The sequence below is a fragment of the Mastomys coucha genome, unplaced genomic scaffold (genome assembly GCF_008632895.1).
Source record: "Mastomys coucha isolate ucsf_1 unplaced genomic scaffold, UCSF_Mcou_1 pScaffold22, whole genome shotgun sequence".
Classification (NCBI taxonomy): Eukaryota; Metazoa; Chordata; class Mammalia; order Rodentia; family Muridae; genus Mastomys; species Mastomys coucha.
Window position 1 is genome coordinate 233,762,846 of NW_022196905.1, and position 21,904 is coordinate 233,784,749.

A 21,904-nucleotide genomic window follows, 5' to 3' on the forward strand; every position below is an offset into this window, starting at 1 on the left:
ACCAAATCAGAGCCTCTCTTCCATCACTTACCAGGCCCAGCTGCTAAGTCATCAGCAAGGTCCCTCAAAGTGCTCCCTATCCGGACTCTCCACTCCACCCCTGTCCCACCCCTTCCTCTCTTTGTATAGGAATGGGCTGAGGAGAATTGAAAGGGTTGGCCCCTCAAAGCCCAGAGCTTCCCGCTCATCCAGGAAGTAGCCCTGAGCTCCTCATGACAGGGGACTCACACAGCAGCAGGTGGTAGGGATTGGGGAGGACCCATCTTGGCTTTCCTATATACAATCCCGAGCCTGGCCTGCCTCTGGCTTGTGCTCTTGGAGTGATCAGAGGCCTCAAGAAACTGCTGGATGAGCAACCCATCTGTACTCTGCTACAACACAAGAAATCAGGAGCTCCCCACCCCCATTCCCTCAACACCCCTTTTACTAGTTCTCCGGTGTTTTTTGTTGTTTTGTGTTTTTTTGTTTGTTTGTTTTGTTTTTTTTAAATAAGACATCCAGGAAGGTACAAAGTCACTATAATCCCCCTCAGGATGTTTCCAGTCTGTATTCGTCTGTGACACTTAGAGCTACATGCAGACCCAGGTGCCCGGGGTTCACCCCTGGCCCAAAGTCGAGGCTGCAGAAGAGGAGCAGCATGCCCTGCTGCAGGCTCTGTAAAGAGGAAAAGGTGGCAGGAGCCTGGCCTTGGACGTGTCTGAGTGTGATTATGACCCTGGCCAACCAGCAGGCTTCCTCTCTCTCACATTTTATTCAGAAGGAAAATAGGTCTCTGAGGGCGAGTGACTTGGCCAAGGCCACACAGCTAGGAAGTCACCATGCTGGGATCAGACCTAGACAGACCAAGTTGGAAAACTGCCTGCCTTTCCCACCTGGTACTGATGAGGAATGAGACAGGGACCAGACACCGCCCCACCCCCCAGCTTCCTTCATTCTCTGCATCCAAGATTCCAGGGTCTAGGACAGAGTCTTCTTTCAGGCTGGGGTTGGACTGAGCCAGCCTGGCCACTTCCTCTCCCCCACTTGGCAGAAAAGCCTTTTTGTTGTGGTATACACAGAAGCCATTCTCCAGTGTAGAAGGAATGGCGGGCTTCCTGTCCACCCAAAGCCATCCCATCCATCCCTCTGCGGGACCCTCTGTGGAGGGCTGAGAGAAGTAGGACTTTCTGCCCATGCGTCCTTCAGTTCCTCCTCTGAAACCCTGGCTTTATGTCCCCACCATACTCAACCCGAGTAACCACAGACACGTGTGGTGGCGAGCAGTTATGGGCATCATCAGGACTCTGTCAGACCACAGCAGCCTTAGCCCAACCCCGAAACAACAGTGACCCAGGTAGGCTACTCACACCTGCCACATCTGGGGTTTTTCCCAAGCTCTTCCCTCCCCGAGAAGACCCTTCTCTGTCCATCCCATCTGGTCTGAATTGTATCTTCAAGACCTGGATGTCTCTCATCTTTCCTAGATTCCTGCCCTCTACTCTGAAGGTAACTGAGTTCCCTTCCACCTCTGGCTAACCTAGCTCTCAGTCTTACTGCTCAGCCAGCCCATGGTGCAGAGACCGAGCATGCTCCATAACTTATAAACTGTGTGTCCTTGAGCAGGCCACTTCACCTCTCTGAACCCCAAACTCTTCGTCTGTAGAATGGGGCTAACAGCCATGTCTAATTCAAACAGTTACAAGACTTGAAAGTTGTCCCTAGGAAAGATGCCAGAGGCTCTCAGTGGCTTGTGATGAATTCTCCCTACTGGGAATGCTGGTATGGGGGTTGTGGGGTGGGCACTGGACAGTATGGCTTCTCTGCTGTCTCCCCAGAGGTGTTTATGGGGTGGGACCAAAGGTCAGAGGATCCTGAGGACAGGTGCCCGGGAGGAGGGGCATTGTGGTCCCTCTGGCTCCCTCCCAGCTGTCAGGCCCCTCTCTTGCCCCACCCCAGCCCTGTGCAGCTTCCCAAGTGCTGAGCTCCTGCCTTAGCTCAGGTTTCTTCCCCAAGTGCCCAGCACCTCCCACACCCACGTGTCTCCCCATTTCAGGCTTCCAGAAATAGCCTCTACTCTCCCCCTTTTTAAGCCAACACCCAGGCTCCTCCTGGACATCCGGTGTCATCCACGCCCAGCATACCACAGCAAGGGGCTGGGTCCTCTGAGGAAGATTCCTAGTCCCCAGACTGAGAGGGGCAGCTGAGCCCCACACCATCCACACACCATCTAGCACGGTCCTAAAACCTGTGGTCCGTAGCTACTTGACCCGCTTTGAGAGATGGTGGTACCGAGGCCTGAAGAGAAGGTTGCCTGGGCCATGACTCTTCCCTTAGGGGTTGGCTTTATATGGTGTCTTGATCACCTAACCCAGGATTATCTTGAACGTTCAGTCTTCTCCTTAGCCCCGCCCCCTTGCGGAGTGCTGGGATTGCAGATCTCCAATCCCTGACCCCTTGCTGTTCTTTTATATTATTTTTTTTTGAGTGTATGTGTATATGTACATGTATATGCGTGTGCATGAGTGTGCACACACATATGGAGCCCATAGGAGGACTTTGAGTGTCTTCCTCCCTTCCTCACCTTACTTAGTCCTTGGTCCATCATTGAACTGGAAGGTGTTTCAGCTAGTTGGCTGGCTGGCCAGTGAGATCCCAGGTGTCTGTCCCTGCACCGTCCTGATCCCTCTACACACACTGAAACCACAGGCACACACAGCCACACCTGGGCTTCTGTGGGTGCTGTGGATTTGAACTCAGGTCTGTGTGTTTAGATAGCAGTCACTCTTGCCTCCTGAGCTATCTCCCCAGACCTTTTCTGATCTTGCAACAAGGTCTTCTGCTTCCTAGACATGACTCTCCCCATGAAGGGCTTCTGTGTACGGGGAAGAACCCAAGCTGGTGCACTGGGAATCTAGCTCTCTGGTTGAAGGACACTTTTATGCCCAGGGGAGCAGGCACAGCTCCTAAGCCAGGGCCCTCACTCTGTCAATAGCTCTTACCATCTAGGAGACAGCTCCCCCATCCCCCACTCCCACCGAGGTGCCCAGTTCTTTTGGCCTAACTCTTGACATCCCCTTAGAGCCCGAGGAACCTGACCACACTTTTCTAGGTCTTGAAAATTGTCTTTGGTTCAAGCTGTGGACGATGAATCTAAGCCCTGACACAGTTGCAAAAACCTTAGCTTCCCAGGGCCCCAACACCTTGTCAGTTTTCACACACACCTCCAAATTACCCTTGCAGGCCACCCTGGAGAGGGTTTGTGAGTCATAGGTGGTCCCCAGTGTGATGGGAGCATGGGGCTCCTCCCTATGCTCTGCCCCTGATATGCCACCTCTGGCTCTGAGGAAATGACTTGGTCTGTCAGCAGTTGGGGCATTCAGTGCTACTGTAGCAGTCAGGTGACTGCCAACTCCTGACAGCACTGCCAACTGAGACCAGCCCGGGCCACCTTCCCAGGTCTTTCTCAGAGGCAGCACAGAAACTTGACAAGCGTGTTTTCACCAACCTGAGAGTTTCGGCCCCTCTCTGGGGACTGTTTGTGTTTCGGGTCACGTTATTAACTGGCTCCACCCCCTTTTTCCTGTGCCAAGTTGACATTCTCCAGGCCACCAGACCTCTAAAAAGTGTCAGTTCCTTCCCTGAGCTGCCCATGGAAACCTTCTGTTCCTGTTCCTCGTACTTCCATGACATTTGTAACGGTTCATCTGCTCCAGGCAGTCTGGCAAAGGGGAGTGTCAACTCCCGTTTACTGACAGGCAGCAGAGGTCCAGCAAAGGACAGCAATGTGCCCAATGTCACACAGCAAACAAGGGCTGAAGAGAGAGGAGAACTGACCTCGACTCAGTAAACACCTCTGTCCCTGCTGGATGAGGATCAGGCCCTGCTGTTGACCTTGTACCTTGTGTGTTCACTCAGCAAACATAGGCATCTGCTGAGCACAAGCTGCAGGAACTGCAGACTAAGGCTCCGACCTCAGCCAGCTCCTAGCTGCTTCTACAGCTCCCTGATGCAGCTTAGCTGCACCCCTCCATGCCTGTTGTCTGTTGCCGTTGCTGCTACAGAGCAGAGTCTAGTAACAACAGTGATGGTTTGAGGCCTAGTCTGAAATTCGTGCTTTCTGTGTCTTTCAAGCACAAGGATGTGCTCCAGACTCTTGTATTCCCAAGACTTTCCATTAAAAATAACGAACACAATTTAAAAATTATGAACGTGCAACACACACACATTGTCTTGGTCAGTGTTCTCTTGATGTGAAGAGATGGCATAACCATGACAGCTCTTAAAAAGGAAAACATTTCACTGGGGCTGGCTTGCAGTTCAGAGGTTGAGTCCATTGACGTCATGGTAGCAAGCATGGCGGCATGCTTGGCATGCTTCACCGTGCCTCCAGCAGACACGGGACTGGAGAGCTAGCCGAGAGTTCTGTATCCAGATCCGAAGACAACTTGAAGAGAAAGACACTGGGCCTGGCTTGAGCATTTGAAACCTCAAAGCCCACCCCCAGTGGACACTTCCTCCATCAAAGCCACACCTCCTAATCCCTCTCAAGTAGTGCCACTCCCTAATGGCCAGGCATTCAAATATATGAGCCTATGGGGGCCGTTCCTATCCAAACCATCACACACACAAAATTTAATTTTATGACTATGTTGATGTGAAAAGAAAGTATAACCCAGTTTGGATTGTATTCTTGTTTTTCAACTGACTAAGGGAGCGTGTTTTAGGGGCTGGTGAGATGGCTCATCAGCTAAAGGCACTTGCCAACAAGCCTGAAGATCTGAGTTTTATTCTTGGAATTCACCTGGAGGAAGACAAGAATGACATGTCTGGCTTTCATCCCCAACCCTCACACAATTAAATAATGTTATTTTTAAAGAGAAAGCAGGTGCTGGAGAGATGGCTCAGTGGTTAAGAGCACTGACTGTTTTTCCTGAGTTCAATTCCCAGCAACCACATGGCGGCTCACAACCATCTGCAAGGAGATCTGACGCCCTCTTCTGAAGACAGTGACAGTGTACTCATGTACATAAAATAAATAAGTCTATAATAAAGAAAAGAAAGGCACCAGAACCAGTGACTGTTCCACTTCTATATTTCAAAGTTTTCCATTTTTAATTAGTTTTTTTAATTTAATCCACTCCCATAATAAATGGGAGTGGATTTGTAAACTTTTCAAATGTTCTAGATAGCTTGCAAATCAGTTCCATGGTCCACTCCCTCTTTGCCATAAGCCCTTCTCACCTCTGGCTGCGGTCCATCCAAATAGATCATGTATATTGCATGACATCCTGGTCTGCCCTATCCCTGTCTAGGTTTAGGGTTTGTTTTGTTTTGTTTTTGTTTTTGTTTTTTTATTTTCTTTCTTTTCCTCTTCAGTCTATACCTTCCTGCATAAATTCGCCTTGTTTTAGTTTTTTCAAAAACATTTTATTTCTTCTTTAGATTTATGTATGTGATGAGTATCTTGGCTGCATGTATGTATGTGCCCTTGGTGCACAGAGGTCAGGAGGGGACAGGCAGACCCCCTAGAACCAGAATTACGGATGTTTATAAACCATCATGTGCTGGGAATTGAACCTGGGACCTCTACAAGAGCATCAAGTGCTCTTTACTACTGAGCCATCTCTCTAGCCCTTATCTTGTTTATAAAATGATTTTTCAGTTATCCATTGGGTGGATATGCTCAAATTAGCATTTGGGCATTTCTAATAGTCTTTTGTTTTTTCCTATGCTGGAATATTAGGTAAGCTTTTTTTTTTCTATCCAAAACAATTCCTTGGAAAAGGAGTCCCTGTCAGCCCGTGTTCTCATACAAGCACTGCTCTTACCTGACATTTCCTGGTCCTTTATTTTAAACAAGGAAGTACTATTTGAAGAAGGCACAATAGCCTGAAATGACCTCAGCGATTTCTAATTTGGGTGCTGGTGGCAGTCACCCAGCAGAACTCCTTCGGATGGGGGGAGGTAATGTTATTAAATTCAGATTTAGACATCTTTCCCCTGGGGCTGTGATTTATCAAGCAGACACTGAGCAGTCTTTCAAAGTAAGAAAGTACCTAGTGATGGTCACTTCCTCTCACCATGTGTCCCTGCAACAAGGACAAGCAAAGCTCCAGGAGAAAATGCTGATCTAAGAAAAATCTTATATCTGCATATGGAATGCTGCAAAACACTTTCAAAAAAAGACCCCCAGGAAAACATACATAGATGACTTGGCCATTACTTTACTTAGAAACAACATCTCGGCAACCGATAAAAAGATGAAAACACAGCCAGGTGATAGTAACACACACCTTTAGTCCTAGAACTCCAGGAGCAGAGGCAGGAAGGTCTCTGTGAGTTCAAGGCCAGCCTAGTCTACAGAGCTAGTTCTAGGACAACCAGGGATACACAAAGAAATCTGGTCTTCAAAACAAAACAAACAAATGAAAAAGAATAAAATCCCACATCCAACTTCAAAGGCTAGCTGTCAAGCAAAAAGAAATTAAGACAACCCAATACCATAGCAATCAATCTACCAATAGCTAAAGTACAAAAGATGACAATACTAAGTGTTGGCACGGGTACAGGGCAGCCGGAACTCTTATACAGTGATGATGAGGACTGAAACCGCATGAATTTGAAAAGCTGGGACCATAGCTCTGAGGCAGAGCACTCACCTAACATATATAAGGCCCTTCTTTTTATCTTCAGCCTGAAAACAGAACAAAATAAACCAATATAAACCCAAAAGAAACTTTATAACATCACTAAATCATTTGACATCATTTCTCCAAACTAAACATGAGCTAGCACATGCCTGGCAGCTTTATTTAACAAAATACATGTATGTATGTGGCTTCTTCCTTTCTCCTCAGAGGTTGTTGGTCACCAGTCTGAGAGGACAAAAGCAACAGAGGTAGTTGGGGTGGCAAGTATGTACGTACGTATGTACGTACGGAATGACCCCTGGAGACTGCTGTAGTGAGCGAGTCTACTTTATTTATTGTTTCAGGGCTGGGTTTTTAGATGTACAGGTGGAAAGGGATAATTGGTCATAACATCAAGCAAGTGAGAAGGGCTGATTGGTTATCAGCACCTGATTATCATATGGGCAGGAGCCAGAGTGGGGTGTATGTGCTGAGATACGAAGCCTTGCAGAGAGCTCTGTACAAGGTCATTTTTCAGACAAGGCCGGCCAAGGCCAGCCACCTGTGTTCAGGGACACTCTCCAGACAGGCAGAGGCAGAGAAGCCCCACTAAGAAAGGGAGTCCCCCATTTTGTGCCAAGATCACAAAGCCATCCTGTCATGGGGGACTGCTACCTAATAGTGAGGTTTCCCAATATATATAGTCTCTCGTTCTTTTTTTTCTCTTCCTTTCTTTGTGTGTGTGTGTGTGTAGGGGGGTGTATAAGGTTGTGAAGGTGGACCTGGGAGGAATAGGAAGCCAGTATGATTGGAGTGCATTGTTAGACATTCCAGGTAATCAATAAAAATCATATGTTGGAAAAAAGAAAAAAATATAGTGTGAGGGCCTGGGAATAGCCCAATAGTGGCAGAGCTCAAGGTTAGCATGTGCAAGAACACAGTGTAAGGACCTTTGTATTGTACAATCATGATTGTCATCTGTCTGCATCCTACCAAATGGAAGCTCTACTCTTTTTTTTTTTTTTACAGTTACTATTTTCTCCTTTTATTTAATGAGCAAAAATCTAACAATAAACAATGAATACCTAAACTGACTTTGGAACAACCTTACTATATAAAGAACAGTGGTATGAAACTTCTACAGATAGGACTGCTTAATTTCCCAAATACTGAGGTTAAGGATGTGCATAACATACTTCTTCATTCCAGGCTGTAAGGCCTGGACTGGTCAAGGAGCTAAGAGATGTAACATGGAGTTGGGTTCTATGTCAGAGTTAGCCAGTCCTCCGAATTGTCAAAGTCTTCAAGGATCCTTTGCCAGAGCTCCTCTGCAGATGGACCTGAACCTTGAGCATCCTCTGAGGCTTGGGCAGCAGCTGCAAGGCCAAGTGGAGCTTCAGCTACTGCTACATCAATCTGGGCTTCAACTGCTACTAATGGAACAGAGTCTCCAGCTGCAACAAGGGAATGGCCAACAAGCACATCTTCCTGACTATGCCTATGATCATCACAGGCCTGATTATGAGGCAGAGAAGATTCATGGCTGCAGTTGAGTTTGGGAATGGAATCCAAATCGAATGTGCCTGAATACATGGACTCTCCATTCTCAGTGGCAACAAGAGGTATGGAACCAGGAAAATGGGTTGACTCAAAAACAGCATTAGAGCTTCCAATTGTCTCTGGCGGAGCTTCTGAAATATTCTGGATATTTGTCTTCTTGGATTTAGCCCGCTAAGTTGTTCTTGAACCAGGTCTTGATCTCTGTCATTGTCACATGAACCAATTCTGCCAGCTCCCCAAGTTTCTTCTTGTCTGGGTACTGGCATGCATCAAAATGTTCTTGCAGCAGGTGCTTTTGTTCTTCAGAGTATACCGTGCGTTCTTTTCGAACCTTTCTTGAAGCCACAGAGCAAGGTTGATTGTTGCCATATCTACCTGACAGTGCCATAGGTCTTGGAATCCAGAGGGTTGCTGTAACTTGCTCAATTTTCTGTCTGTTTTGGAAGCTCTACTCTTGTACCGCCTCCCCTCCCCACAGAAGCCCCCCCCCCATCGATTGCCATTCATTTTCTCTATGAATATGATTATTCTGGGCACATCTTATAAGGAATCATACAACATTTTTTCTCTTGTTGATTGGATTATTTCACTTAACAGGATGTGATTGCATATGTAAGAATTCCTCTCCTTTTTCTTTTCTTTTTTTTTTTTTCCTTTTTTTTTTGTTTTTTTTTTCGAGACAGGGTTTCTCTGTGTAGCTCTGGCTGTCCTGGAACTCACTCTGTAGACCAGGCTGGCCTCGAACTCAGAAATCCGCCTGCCTCTGCCTCCCAAGTGCTGGGATTAAAGGCGTGCACCACTACCACCCGGTTTTCTTTTCTTTTTTAAAAAGATTTATTTTTTTATTTTTATTTTTTATTAGATATTTTCTTTATTTACATGTCATATGATTTCTCCTTTCCCAGTTTCCCCTCCAAAAAACAAACAAAAACAACAAAAACAAACCCCTGTTGCCTCCCCACTCCCCATGCTTGCCACCCCACCCTTCCTCTCCTTTTTAAATGCTAAGTAATATTCCTTCTTATAGATGTACCACATTTTGTTTATCCACCAATGCACATATTTGCTTCTACCCTCTGGATATTGCAGGTAGTGCTGTTTCTGAACACTGGGTATCCAGGACCCCTGAACCCAAACTTTCAGTTCTCTGGAGTCTATACCCAGAAATGAAATTGCTGGATCATACCAAATTCCCTGTTAAATTTCCAAGGAAATACCTTACTGCTTGACATACTGGCTGCATCGTTTTGCATTCAAACCAACGGTGCGAAGGGTTCCAGTTTTCCTACCTCCCCATTGGTGACTGGTATTTTTTTCTTTTAACTTGGACAGTGGTTTCCCGCCCCACCCCCATCCCCTACTGGACATAATGTTGATACTGAGATCTCTGAGAATAGAAGAATGTCATACATGGAGAAAACACTTCCTAGCGTTTGTGGACAACTATGTGGAATAAAAGTCAAAGCCAAAGATTGTGTGCATTCTAAAGTGACCACCTATGCCCACCGGAGGAGGCCACACCTCACTGCCACCTACCATAGGGCAGAGATCCCATTTCTGTGGGTGAGCACAGGCAAATGCTCTCATGGGCTAACTATCCCTTCTGTCCTCCCTGAGTTAGGAAAGTAAGACAACCTCTAATTAGCTCTGAGCCATCACACACACACTCTGCCAAACCCTCTGAGGTCCTCCTTGAAGCATATCCCTACCCCACCCCCATCACCCCTTCACAAAGGCTCCGAAAAGTTTCCTGAACAGCTGTCCCCAGGTTTGGGATGTTTCTGGCTCCCGCCTGCACTGTGTCTCAACAGGAGCCTTCCAATGAGTCACCTTTGGAGAATCCATAGAGCAGCTGCAGATCCCTCCCACGCTGCAGTTTGGACATCCCCAGGGGGAAGCCTGAGGTAAGGATTCCTATGAAGGTGTCATAGTTCACTGCTGATGACCTGAGACAGGAGTCTAGGAATGGGAAGGGAAAGGCAGACAGAAAACAGAGGCCATGTTACCTAGCTGTTAACTACAGGGGTAAAGGGAGATTCATGCCACTGGTGCAACCTGGGAGATTACTTTGTATCCAGCACTGTTTGGTTCATTGATACTCCAGAACCGTTTAAAATAAAACTGTCAGAGAGGGAGTCAGAAAACAGAAAGAAAGCTGGTAACAGAATAAGGGTGGTGGGGTGGGGGAGGGGAATGTTCCAGCCCCAGTAAGCAGCAGAAAATGGCAGCTTCCACCATGTAGTTCTGGCTTTAGAGTGAAAAATAGAAGGGTCTCCTGAGACAATTGATGCTGGTTAGCTGGAGCTAAGAAATTAGCAGTGATTAAGAAGAGACTTGCATCACTGAGGTGAAATCTTCTGGGAAGTGTTTTCTGAGAGCACAAAGAAGCTGTGTTCCAGAGATAGCCAAGGTTGTACCTTGTGCTGCAGCTGGACTTGGTAATCTGTAAGAGCTACCCAGGTGGTACTAGATTTGAAGGCATGAAGGGGTCATGAAGAGCAGCTGAGGCTGGGCACTGTGAGAGGCCATGGAAGGCCATTGGTGAAGGTGCAGCCTCAGCTGCAGTTGGTGACCCGGGACTGAAGGGGTCATGCAAAGGAGTTGAGGCTTGGCACTATGAAGAGAGCCTATGAGAGGCTATATTGGAAGCCTAGTTGCAATGGAAGGCCCCAGTGTATTGGAGATGCCAGTACCATGGGATGATCACCAAGAATAACAGCAGCAGTGGAGTGGATCAACCTGAGCTTAGAGTGCTACAGAGGGCAGAGCTGGAGAAGTGATGCCAGCCCTTTGGAGAAGCTCAGAGGATCCTGTGTGGATCCCAGACGTTGAAACAAGAAGCTGTAACATCGAAGTGGCCTGTGTTCAAGATGCCAGAGCAGTGGACTATCTGCTAAGCAAAGCTGTTAATAGGGAGTGTTGCGATCAAAGATGCAAAAGGAGTTGGAGATCTGAAGACCGCTTTGACATCAGCCGTGGAGATGCAGAGTTTGGGGTTTGCCCAGATGGTTTCCTGTCTTGCTTTGGGAATTACAGTTAAGTGATTGGATGAATCTCAGAAGAGACTTTGAACTTTTGACATTGTTGAGTCTGCTATAGAGTATGGGAACTTTGGAAGCTGGACTAATTGTATTTTGCATCATATTATGTTTAGGTATGGCCCCCATAGTCTCATATATTTGAACAGCCTATGGGAACCAGGGAGTGGAATGTGATGGTTTGTATATTTATGACCCAGGGAGTGGCACTATTAAAAGATGTGGCCTGTTGGAGTAGGTATGTCCCTATGGGTGTGAGCTTAAGACTCTCCCTCATCCTGGCTTCCTGGAAATTAGTCTTCCACTAGCAGTCTTCAGATGAAGATGTTGAACTCTCAGCTCTGCATGCACCATGCCTGCTTGGATGCTACCATGCTCTTGCCGACAATGGACTGAATTTCTGAACCTGTCAGCCAGCCCCAATTAAATGGTATCCTTTATAAGACTTAAAAAAACAAAACAAAACAAAACTGTCTTCACACTAGGGATAATGGTGCATGTCTTTAATCCCAGTACTCAGTGGGAATAGACAGGCAGATCCCTGAGTCAAGGCTACCCTGGTCTACAGAACAAGGTCCAGGATAGCCAAAACTATGTAGAGAAAACCCTGTCTTGAAAAACCAAATAAAATTCAATTAAAACGTTGCCTTCGAGAAGGTTATGTTCCGATAGAAAGATTGATAAATGTCCACAAATCAGCCAAGTGCAGATGTGTGCCTGAGAGAGGGACCAGGAGACAGGGCAAGGAGAGAGGTGTGTGCATGTCCACAAAGTACAGATGTGCGCCTGAGAGAGGGACCAGGGGACAGGGCAAGGAGAGAGGTGTGTGCATGTGTGCACTTTACTCGGTGGTGCCAGGGAACACTGGAGGAAAGGAGTCTTAGTAATGTGGAGGGTTGAATGATGTCCCCAGGGAAAATGGACCCAATACCTGATGCCCCAGAATTATTTGGCAAAGTGCTTTGGAAGATATGGGATCTCAATTGAGACCATCCTGAGTTGTCCAGGTTGCCTCAGACCCAAATGACCACTGTCTTCATGACAAATACCCAGAGTGATGAGACACCTGGTCTCCACTGGCCTTTCTGGTCCCCTACCAGACATAAAGTGAGTGTGAATGAATAGAATCTGAGTTCCATTGTCATTTAGGAAAAGAGAAACGCATTCTGTTGTTCAGAGGGGAGTGTGTGCAGCTCGAAGCAGGTGTGGGTCCTAGGTTGCTAGCAGGCTGGTTGCTGTGTTGTTCAGAGAAGCGTCTGTGTACAGAATGTATGGGAAGCCTTTCAGGCTGCCAAGTGCATTCGTGTTAGGAGTGTGTACGGCCCCAGACAAGCACATCTTGGGTTACCAAACTATTCTTTATGCTTGCCTGCCTCAGAGTGTTGAGTGGAAAGCAGAACTTGTCAGCAATGAACCTGTCACTGAGAACATCATCCCTAGTGTGAGTGCAGAGTTAACACAGCCTGTTTCTCCTCACTGTTTAGTGCATCTGTACCGTTCTTAGGGACCACCCCCAGCTCCCAAATAAGGATGCAGAGATTTAACTGAATTTATTATAAGCTTTAGACACTAGAGCTAGGTAGATTCTCAACTATTCTAACCTGACAGTGCTAGCCTGGCCTATGTCCCACCACTTAGCCCTTCTGTTAGCTGTTCATCCTGGTCTCGTCCTGGCCCTTGACAACTCCTATGCCTCCGGTTATCACCTAAGGCCTTCTCTTTAAAGCCCAGAAGTCTCACCTTGACTCTCCAATCCAGCTACTGGCCATTCAGCTTTATTTGACCAGAGATGTTGGAGAATAATGTTTACAAAATACTAAGGCAGGATATGCTTCATAATAAAGACAATACCAATGTCCGGCCTGTAATCAGATCACTTCGGGCACAGAAATCAGCATTTGAATAATGCAAGGGCAATCTTTACACAGTGCACAAAACCATCACTCCAACAGCTTAGAGTGAAACGGTGAGATGGAAGACATAAATTGAGGAAGGGCAGAGTGGACTGGGAAGAGCCTTGGCATGTCCGGGGGTTTTTTTGTTTTTGTTTTTTGTTTTTTTTTTTTTTTTTTTTTTTTTTTTTTTTTTTTGCAGAGGAGCACATGAAGAAATCAACCATTGGGAACCCAGGTGCTGGCAACTTGATGAGCAGGTGGCTGAAGAGATTAGCAGAAGACTCAAACCTGCTCAACCATCCCAAGGATAAAAGAGAGATGGGCTTGACCTGGGCACAGACCCCTGCCACACAGGGAGACCCACAGGATGTGAGGTTATTCTATTGGCAGAAACATTACCACCTGGGGCAGCAAAGGATGAAGACAAAAGAAAATAAGGGAAGGCTGTTGGATTCCAAATGTTCCAGGCAGGAACTGGGCTGATTATCCGTGGGCCTGGCAGCACAGTAACACTACCCTGCTGGGTGTGGGTTCTACCTGATAGTTACTTTTCTGGTCACTCTGAAGCAACTTCCGGTCTTGGCTCACAGTTTCGGAGTATCTCAGAACACAATGGCAGAAAAGACATGGCAGTTGATCAGAAAGCAGAGAGAGCTGCCCAGAACCACAAGACTGTACAAAGTCAATCCCTGGCAGCCAACTTCCACCAGCCAGGTCCCAGTTCCTAAAGGCTCCACAGACTTCACAATAGCACCACAGGCTTGTGACTGATGGCTCAGCCAGTAAAGCACCTGCCATGCAAGGCTGAGTTTGATCTCTGGGCTCACATGGTGGTAAAAGAGAACTGATTCTCATAGGTTATCCTCTAATCACTGCGTGCATGCTGCCATGCATACCCATACCCTCTGTACTCGCTGGTTTTGTGTGTCAACTTGACACAAGCTGGAGTTATCACTGAGCTAGGAGCCTCCCTTGAGGAAATGCCTCCATGAGATCTAGCTGTAAGGCATTTTCTCAATTAGTGATCAAGGTGGGTGGTGCCATCCCTGGGCTGGTGGTCCTGGGTTCTATAAGAAAGCAAGCTGAGCAAGCCAGGGGAAGCAATCTAGTAAGCAGCATTCCTCCATGGCTTCTGCATCAGCTCCTGCCTCCAGGTTCCTGCCCTGTGTGAGTTCCTGTCCTGACTTCCTTTGGTGATGAACAGCAATGTGGAAGTGTAAGCTGAGTACCCCCTTTCCTCCCCATCTTGCTTCTTGGTCATGGTGTTTTGTGCAGGAATAAAAACCTAAGACGCCCTCAAAATAAGTAAGTAAATATCACTTTTAAAATTCCAAAATTGGGGGCTGGAGAGATGGCTCAGTGGTTAAGAGCACTGACTGCTCTTACAAAGGTCCTGAGTTCGGATCCCAGCAACCACATGGTGGCTCACAACCATCTGTAATGAGATCTGATGCCCTCTTCTAGCATGTCTAAGGACAGCTACAGTGTACTTACATACATTAAATAAATAAATAAATCTTTAAAAAAAAATCCAAAATAGGACTCAGCAGCTAAGAATGCTTACTGACTTTTCAGAGTATCGGAGCTCAGCTCAGCATACATGTTCATCAGCTTAGAAAGATATATAACTCTAGCTCCAGGAAATCCAACTCTGTCCTCTGTCCTCTGTAGGCAATGGTACTCTTGCAGACACATACACACACACACACACACACACACACACATACCATAAATAAACAATATGTTGTTTTTTTGTTGTTTTGGTTTAGTTTGGTTTGGTTTTGGTTTTTCGAGACAGGGTTTTTCTGTGTAGTCCTGGCTGTCCTGAACTCTGTGGACCAGGCTGGCCTCGAGCTCAGAAATCTGCCTGCCTCTGCCTTTCAAGTGCTGGGATTAAAGGCGTGCACCACCACTGCCCGGCAACAATATGTTTTTAATATCCCAAAAGAATACCACAGCTGAGGACCAAGTGCCTCTGAGGACACTCCATATCCAAGTCTTTTTTTTTTCTTTAAAGATTTATTTATTATTATAAATAAGTATACTGTAGCTGTCTTCAGACACACCAGAAGAGGGCATCAGATCTCATAACAGCTGGTTGTGAGCCACCATGTGGTTGCTGGGATTTGAACTCAGGACCTTTGGAAGAACAGTCAGTGCTCTTACCCTCTGAGCCATCTCCCCAGCCCACATATCCAAGTCTTAACAGCTAGCAGTCCTCTCATTCCTTCTACCTTCCCTTAGGGTGCAAGTGTCTGTTGTGTGATGTTCCACCATGATATTTTGGAAGCATGAAACACATCTTTTAGATCTCTGGGTTCATATGCAGAGAGGAATTTACCTCAGGATGGACTGAATCCAGATTCTCACCCGTGCCTCCAGTAGATAGTAAGATTTGAGCCTTTTCTGAGAGAATAATTTCTTCTTTGGTTGGTAGGTTTTGTTTTCCTGGTTTTGATTTTTGAAACAAAGTCTCATTCTATAGCTCAGGCTGTCCTAGAGGTTACTATGTAACCCAGGCTGGCCTGGAACCAGTGATGATCCTCGGACCTCAGTCTCCCAAGTGCTGAGTTTACAGGCATGCATCATCATGACTAGTGTGAAAAAAAATTTTCTTTAAATGAAAATTTGAATTTGATTTGATGCTACAGAGGGTTAAGATTTGGGGTAATGGTGTGTGGGATGAACTAATTTTCTTTGGTGGATTTTGAAGAATCAGGAAGTGAACTGTAGTGATTTGAATGATGGCCCCTTTGCAAAACCTGCGCCTGGAACCTGTGTGTACAGTCATAGATGGGGAAAGGTTCTTGTAGATGCCATTAAGTATCTGAGATGGGCTCATCCTTGATAATGTAGGTGGGTCCCAAATACAGCATCCAACCTTATAAGAATAGCATAAATCTGGTGGTGGTAGTATACATGCCTTTAATTCCAGCACTCAGGAGGCAAAGGTAGGTGGATCTCTTGAGTGCGAGACCAGCCTGGTCTACAGAGCAAGTACAAGGACAGGACTACAGAGAAAAACCTTGTTTTGAAAAACTAAAACAAGCAAGCAAGCAAGCAAACAAACAAAAGAATAGCCGAAAGGAGAGCTGGGGATGTGGCTCTGGGCAGGTAGATGATGTGCCTTGCGCATTCAAAGGGAGGGATGCAAGAGAAAGGGGTGGAGGCAGCAAAAGAAAGGGGAGAAAGTTATGTGAAGACAGAGACAGCCATGAGGTGGGAAAGAACACGCGGGGCCTCCAGACTTTGGAAAACACTGGTGTTTTGTCTCAGAGCCTTTGGAAGGAGAACCAAATGAAGTCTAGGGAAGCATGCCCTAGAAAGGGAGACTCTAAAAGAGAAAGGCTCAGGTGTACGAAGAGCAGGGGCCAGAGCAGCAGGAGCAGGCTAGATAGGGAGAGAAGTGCAGAGTGTGAGAGCAGAGCCTCAGATGCCCTGGGACTGAGAGGCAGAGGACTGGAGGGGACTGAGAGCAGAGAGCAGACTCCACATCTAAGTAGGCAAGGCCACAAAGACACCATCGCAGCCCCTCACCACATCAACTGACACTTGTGGTCCTCGTCTGTCTCCCTCCTCTGGGAAACAGCAACTTCTGGTGTTATCTTCTCTCTCTCTGTCTCTCTCTGTCTCTGTCTCTCTCTTTCTCTCTTTCTCTCTCTCTCTCTCTCTCTCTCTCTCTCTCTCTCTCTCTCTCTCTCTCTCTCTCTCTCTCTCTCTCTCTCCCTCCCTCCCTTCCTCCCTCCCTGTCTCTCCCTGTCTGTCTGCCTGTCTTTGTGTGTATGAGTGAGTAATAACATCTGACTTCAATAATCAAAGAGCTTCTACAAAATTCACAGGAAAAAGAGAAACAAATTAGGTAAGTCAAAAAAGTACAAGTGTTTACTAGATATGAGGAGAGGCTGGCTCCTTTCTCAGGGAGATTTGTGCAGATTTATTCAGGACAAAGCTGTTGGCAGACTGGGTGCTTATCAACAAGCTCTAGGCTAATCTTCAACAATGAAAGCCAGTAGACTAGCCAGGCAGAGGTGGCACTCGCCTTTAATCCCAGCACTGGAGAGGTAGAGGCAGGTAAATCTCTGAGTTGAGGTCAACTTGGAACCTGATCTACAGAGCAAGTTCCAGAACAGCCAAGGTCATACAGAAAAACCCTGTCTTGAAAAACCAAATAAGCGGTTCCCAGCACTTGGGAGGCAGAGACAGGCGGATTTCTGAGTTCCAGGACAGCCTGGTCTACAGAGTGAGTTCCAGGACAGCCAAGGCTACACAGAGGAACCCTGTCTCAAAAAAACCAAAAAAAAAAAAAAAAAAAAAAAAAAAGAAAGAATGAAAGAAAGAAGGAAAGAAAACCAGTGGACCATGCAACAGCATGGGTAAACGGCACAAATACTGCAGTGAATAAATGGGCCGATCATGAACACGGTACACAATATGATCTCACATGACATGGTCCCACTGTACTTTCCTGACGTTGGTGTTCTGTATCATGGTAGCATTTGTGTAATCGATCAAGTGATATGCTTAAGACCACATTTACCCTATGCAAAATTTACTCAGGAAAGGGATGAAAAGGAACCAGAAAGAAGTGTTGAACTCTCTAGTTCATGCTATGCTGTGCTTAGAGGTGAAACTTGCTTTGAAAGGAATACAAACATGTTAACATATCCTTGTTAAAGGAAGTTTCCGGAAACCTTTAAGCCAGACGGTGTTTACATCTGTTCTTTCTACATTACTTAGTGTTGTAAGAAGGCTCAATCAAGGGTGTAGCAGCGACAATAAGATTCTCTCTGGCATTCGTGGAATTGCCAGAAAAGCTGGGGCTGCCTGGTGTACTCGGAAGGGGGACTGTCCTGTAGGTGTCAGGGCCTTTATGACATCAGCCTTTCCTTCCGATCCTCTTCTCACGGTCTCTCCTTTATATCTGACGTATACAACTCTGTATCCTGTTTTCCCAACATCTCTTCTTTATATTTGATGTATACAACTCTGTATCCTGTTTTCCCAACAGCCCTCCATTCGCATTCCCCCACCCATTTAAAAGTTCATGGTAAAGATATAAAATATCTTCTACTATAGGATATGGTGTCCCATGCTCTGTTTGTTTGTTTGTTTGTTTTTATGACTACAAAGATTGCTGTAGAAAAAAATAAAAAGCACAAAGAAACACAGAGACGTCTCTAGCAGCCCCGGTGTCCTGATGTTTTATGGACCATCTGACTTTTTCTGTGCTTCTAGTTCACATTGGCATACATATATGTTTGTGGGCATTTTTAGATTTATTTACCGACTCAATTAATGTGTATGCACTAAATGAACATATGGGCATGCACACGCGCACACATACCACAGCACGCATCCAGAAGTCATCAGACAATTTGTGAGAATTGGTTCGCTCCTTTTACTCTGTGGTCCCTGAGACTTGAACTCAGTGAGTTGGATTTCACAGTAGACACCTTTATCCACTGAGTCATCTTGCCTGCCCTCGTGTGCGATGCTGACGTCCTATAGGCCACTGAGTTGTGTTGTCTGCCTTATGATTTTTCTGGAACATGCATTTTCAGAATTCCCGATTAGAGAATGAGGGGCCACAATCCTGTATCCACTGTCATGTTGCAGGTACAGGTGCAGCCTGCTCTTCCTGCATCCTTTGGGTAGCCTAGGATGGGAATGCTGAAGGCGTGCTGATTAGTGTGGTTAGAGGGTCTGGCAGAAGTACTCAGGGCTCCTAGAGCCTGTTCTGGGGCCAGGCCTGGCTGCCCCATCAACTCTTGTTGTGGCCTGTTGCCAGAGCTCAGCTGGGAGGTGTTCACTGTCCCCTTGCTATTCTGCTGACTGTCCCAGCTCCTCATGGGTTGTCCTGAGCTATCCCCGGGGTGAAGTTGAGTCTTGAATGTCCCTGAAAGCTGTGGTAAGAGCAGTGTCTGTGGCCCGAAATTAGGGAGTCTTACTTCAGGGAGAGAGGCACTTGGCCCCAGTTGCATCCTCAAGCCAGTCCTGTGCCTAAAGGAAGCCCCTGTGCACTGGGCCTCATTGTGTTTCAGGATTTCCTGTTTCCTGACCGCCTAACCTATTTATGGGCCACAATAGTTCCTTCCCTGGGGAGCTCTACTGTACTGGCCCCAACTGATGGAGCCTCAGGACAGGTCCAGCCTGGGCTTGGCCCAAGGAGGATAAGTAGGTTTTTACACGCAACATTATACATTTGACATGGCACATTATAGAGCTGGCCAGGGTACGGGGTTTGATGACTCTGTGACTGAATACAGCAGGGCATCAGAGACCGCGTATGCAAGACAGAGTCATGAATTTCCAACCCTTGGCTCAAAGCATCTTCACAGGCTCTACTCTGGCAACTGCCTCCCTCTTCTCATCTCCTACCTCCTTTACCCAACCCTTCGCTCTGGCTGTAAGCCCACTCCCTTGCTCAGACATACTTGTCTTTCCCTGCCCCAGGACCTTTGCTTTTCACATTCTAAGGACATGCCTAGGGGACGTGGAAAAACCCCTGTTCCAAGAGGCAGAAATCAGAGGAAGTGTGGCTTATGCTCAAGGTAATAAACAAACAAACAAACAAATGTGGCAAAACAAAGATTCCAATGTATTTATCCCAGAGCTGAAAAAAAAAAAAGAATAAATAACGATCCACAGGTGCAGGCCCCTTGTTCCTGCAACACCTTCATCCCTCAAGGTGCATTCTAAATGGGTGGATGATAGGTGGATGGATGGTAGAAGGGTGGGTACAGAGAGAGCAGGAATCCTCTGGAGAAAGAGTGTAGAGTGCAATGGACTGGGAAAGGTGACCTTGAAGAAGGGGCCCTGCTCTTGCTGCTCCGTGGCCTCTGCTGGTGGCCCTAGGGCAGTCTTCAGCTTGAACACCAAAGGCCTAAGTCATTCAGGCACCAGGCAAGTATTTATATAGGGGATGAAGACAAAAGAAAGTAGAGTCAGGTTGGAGATGAATCACATCCCTTTGACCAAGCTTAGATGGAGATGACCACATCTAAAGATGGGCTAGGGAGAAGAGAAATGTTCAGATTTCTGTGTTCCGGTGTCTCTACACAGATGAGTCTTCCTGAGGAAGGCAGGGACACTGTGGTGAGTTTTAAGGCTGATGAGAAAGAGAGAAAAAAAGCTGTCTGGCTAGCAGTGCCTATTGCCTGGACACACAGGCAGGAAGGTAGAATCCCAGCCTACACACACACACACACACACACACACACACATACACACACACATATATATATTGCAACTTTAAGCCATGTGCTGGGACCTCAGACTCCCAAAACAAATGACAAAGGTCTGGCCAGATGTCTGTGGGGATGCTTTGGGTTGGCACAAAGTGTAGAACATGCCCAGTTAAGAAAGGACTATAGCTCTCATAGGTTAAGAGGAGCCACTCCCTAAGGGCCAGGAGTTGAGGGCTCAGAGTTCTGGAGGGAAGGGATTCTGTGCTGTCTCCATATTATCTTTATGTGGCATGATCACCTCCATCAAAGCTTTGTCAAAGGGATGTGACTCATCTCCAGCCTATCTCTACTTTCTTCTGTCTTCCTCCCATATATAAACACTTGCCTGGTGCCTGAATGACCTAGTCCTTTAATATTCAAGCTGAAGACTGCCCTAGGGCCACCAGCAGAGGCCATGGAGCAGCAAGAACACGGTCACACAAAGATAATACAGAGATGCCCACGGCTTTGTCATAAACCAATTATGGGGTCTAACCTCGGGTTGGCTATGGACAGATGTGGGGCAGTTGACATTCTGGAGCCTCACTTTCCTCCTAGGGGACAATAACAGCCCCTGCTGAGAGTGTAACACATCTCCAGGGGCCCAAGGGCATTGCCAACCCTTCCTGCCTAGCTTAGACATGAACACTAGCCTTTAAGAAACAGGCAAGTGTTGTCCTCATACACAGATGAAAAACCAGGCTGCAAGCTTGTGTGGTGGTTCATACTTACCAAGTCCCAGCCATTCAGGAAGTTGAGGAACAAGGATGGCTGAAGCCGGAGAGTTGAAAAGCACCCTGAGCAATACGGCATGACCCCCCCATCTCAAAAACTCAACAGCTCTAAAGAATTTCTGGCCCCAAATAACAAACCCAGAGCCACAAACAGTCAACTTAGTCCTGTTTTCTCCCCCAAACGTGCTTCTGTCTCAACCATGGCATTGATGGTCATGGGCAAGCTAGCTCCATTTCTCACAAGCACCCGGGATCTGTCCTCTGCAGATGTGTGTGCATATTATGTGCATGTGTGTACATGAGCACATGTGCTAACAGGAGAGAGAGGAAAGAAGGGAAGCCAAGGTGGAGCTGAGGTGGTGAGGAGTGGGTGTCCGGGCAAGAGGGGCAGCAGCTAGCCACCTGTTCCATGAAAATGATCAGATTTTCCCTGGAAATATCCAGGCGGCTCTGGCCCTCCACCTCTCTTCTCCAGTGGCTTTTTCCTGATTTTCCTGGAACACAGGAAATGGTAAGAATCCACCTGGGCACTGGCGCACACTGACCTCACCATTCAGCTTAGCTGAAGAGCCCCTACCCTGCCTGCTGTGCTCACTAGCATGTGTAGTCCATACCCTTGAAGGCCATGGTGGATAGTCCCCTGCCGGGAGGAGGGGACCTTCTCTGCAAACCTCCTCTTGTATCTAACTGAGCCCCGTTTATGTGGCTCCTACCCCTGTCCTCCAAAGAGCCTTGCTTGCTTGCTTGCTCTTCTCTGGCCAGCAGAGCAGGGTGGGTCAGGACAGGCTGGCTGGAAGTTTCGACCCCTGCACAGACCCCATTTCCAGCTGTGGCTCCTGCTCA

The 21,904-nt window shown here is 47.0% G+C and overlaps 1 pseudogene; it reads right to left on the minus strand.

Annotated features, from left to right (window-relative positions):
- Positions 1–7,812: 7,812 nt before the first annotated feature.
- On the minus strand, positions 7,813–8,558 carry LOC116067967 (annotated as a pseudogene).
- Between the last annotated feature and the right edge of the window lie 13,346 nt (positions 8,559–21,904).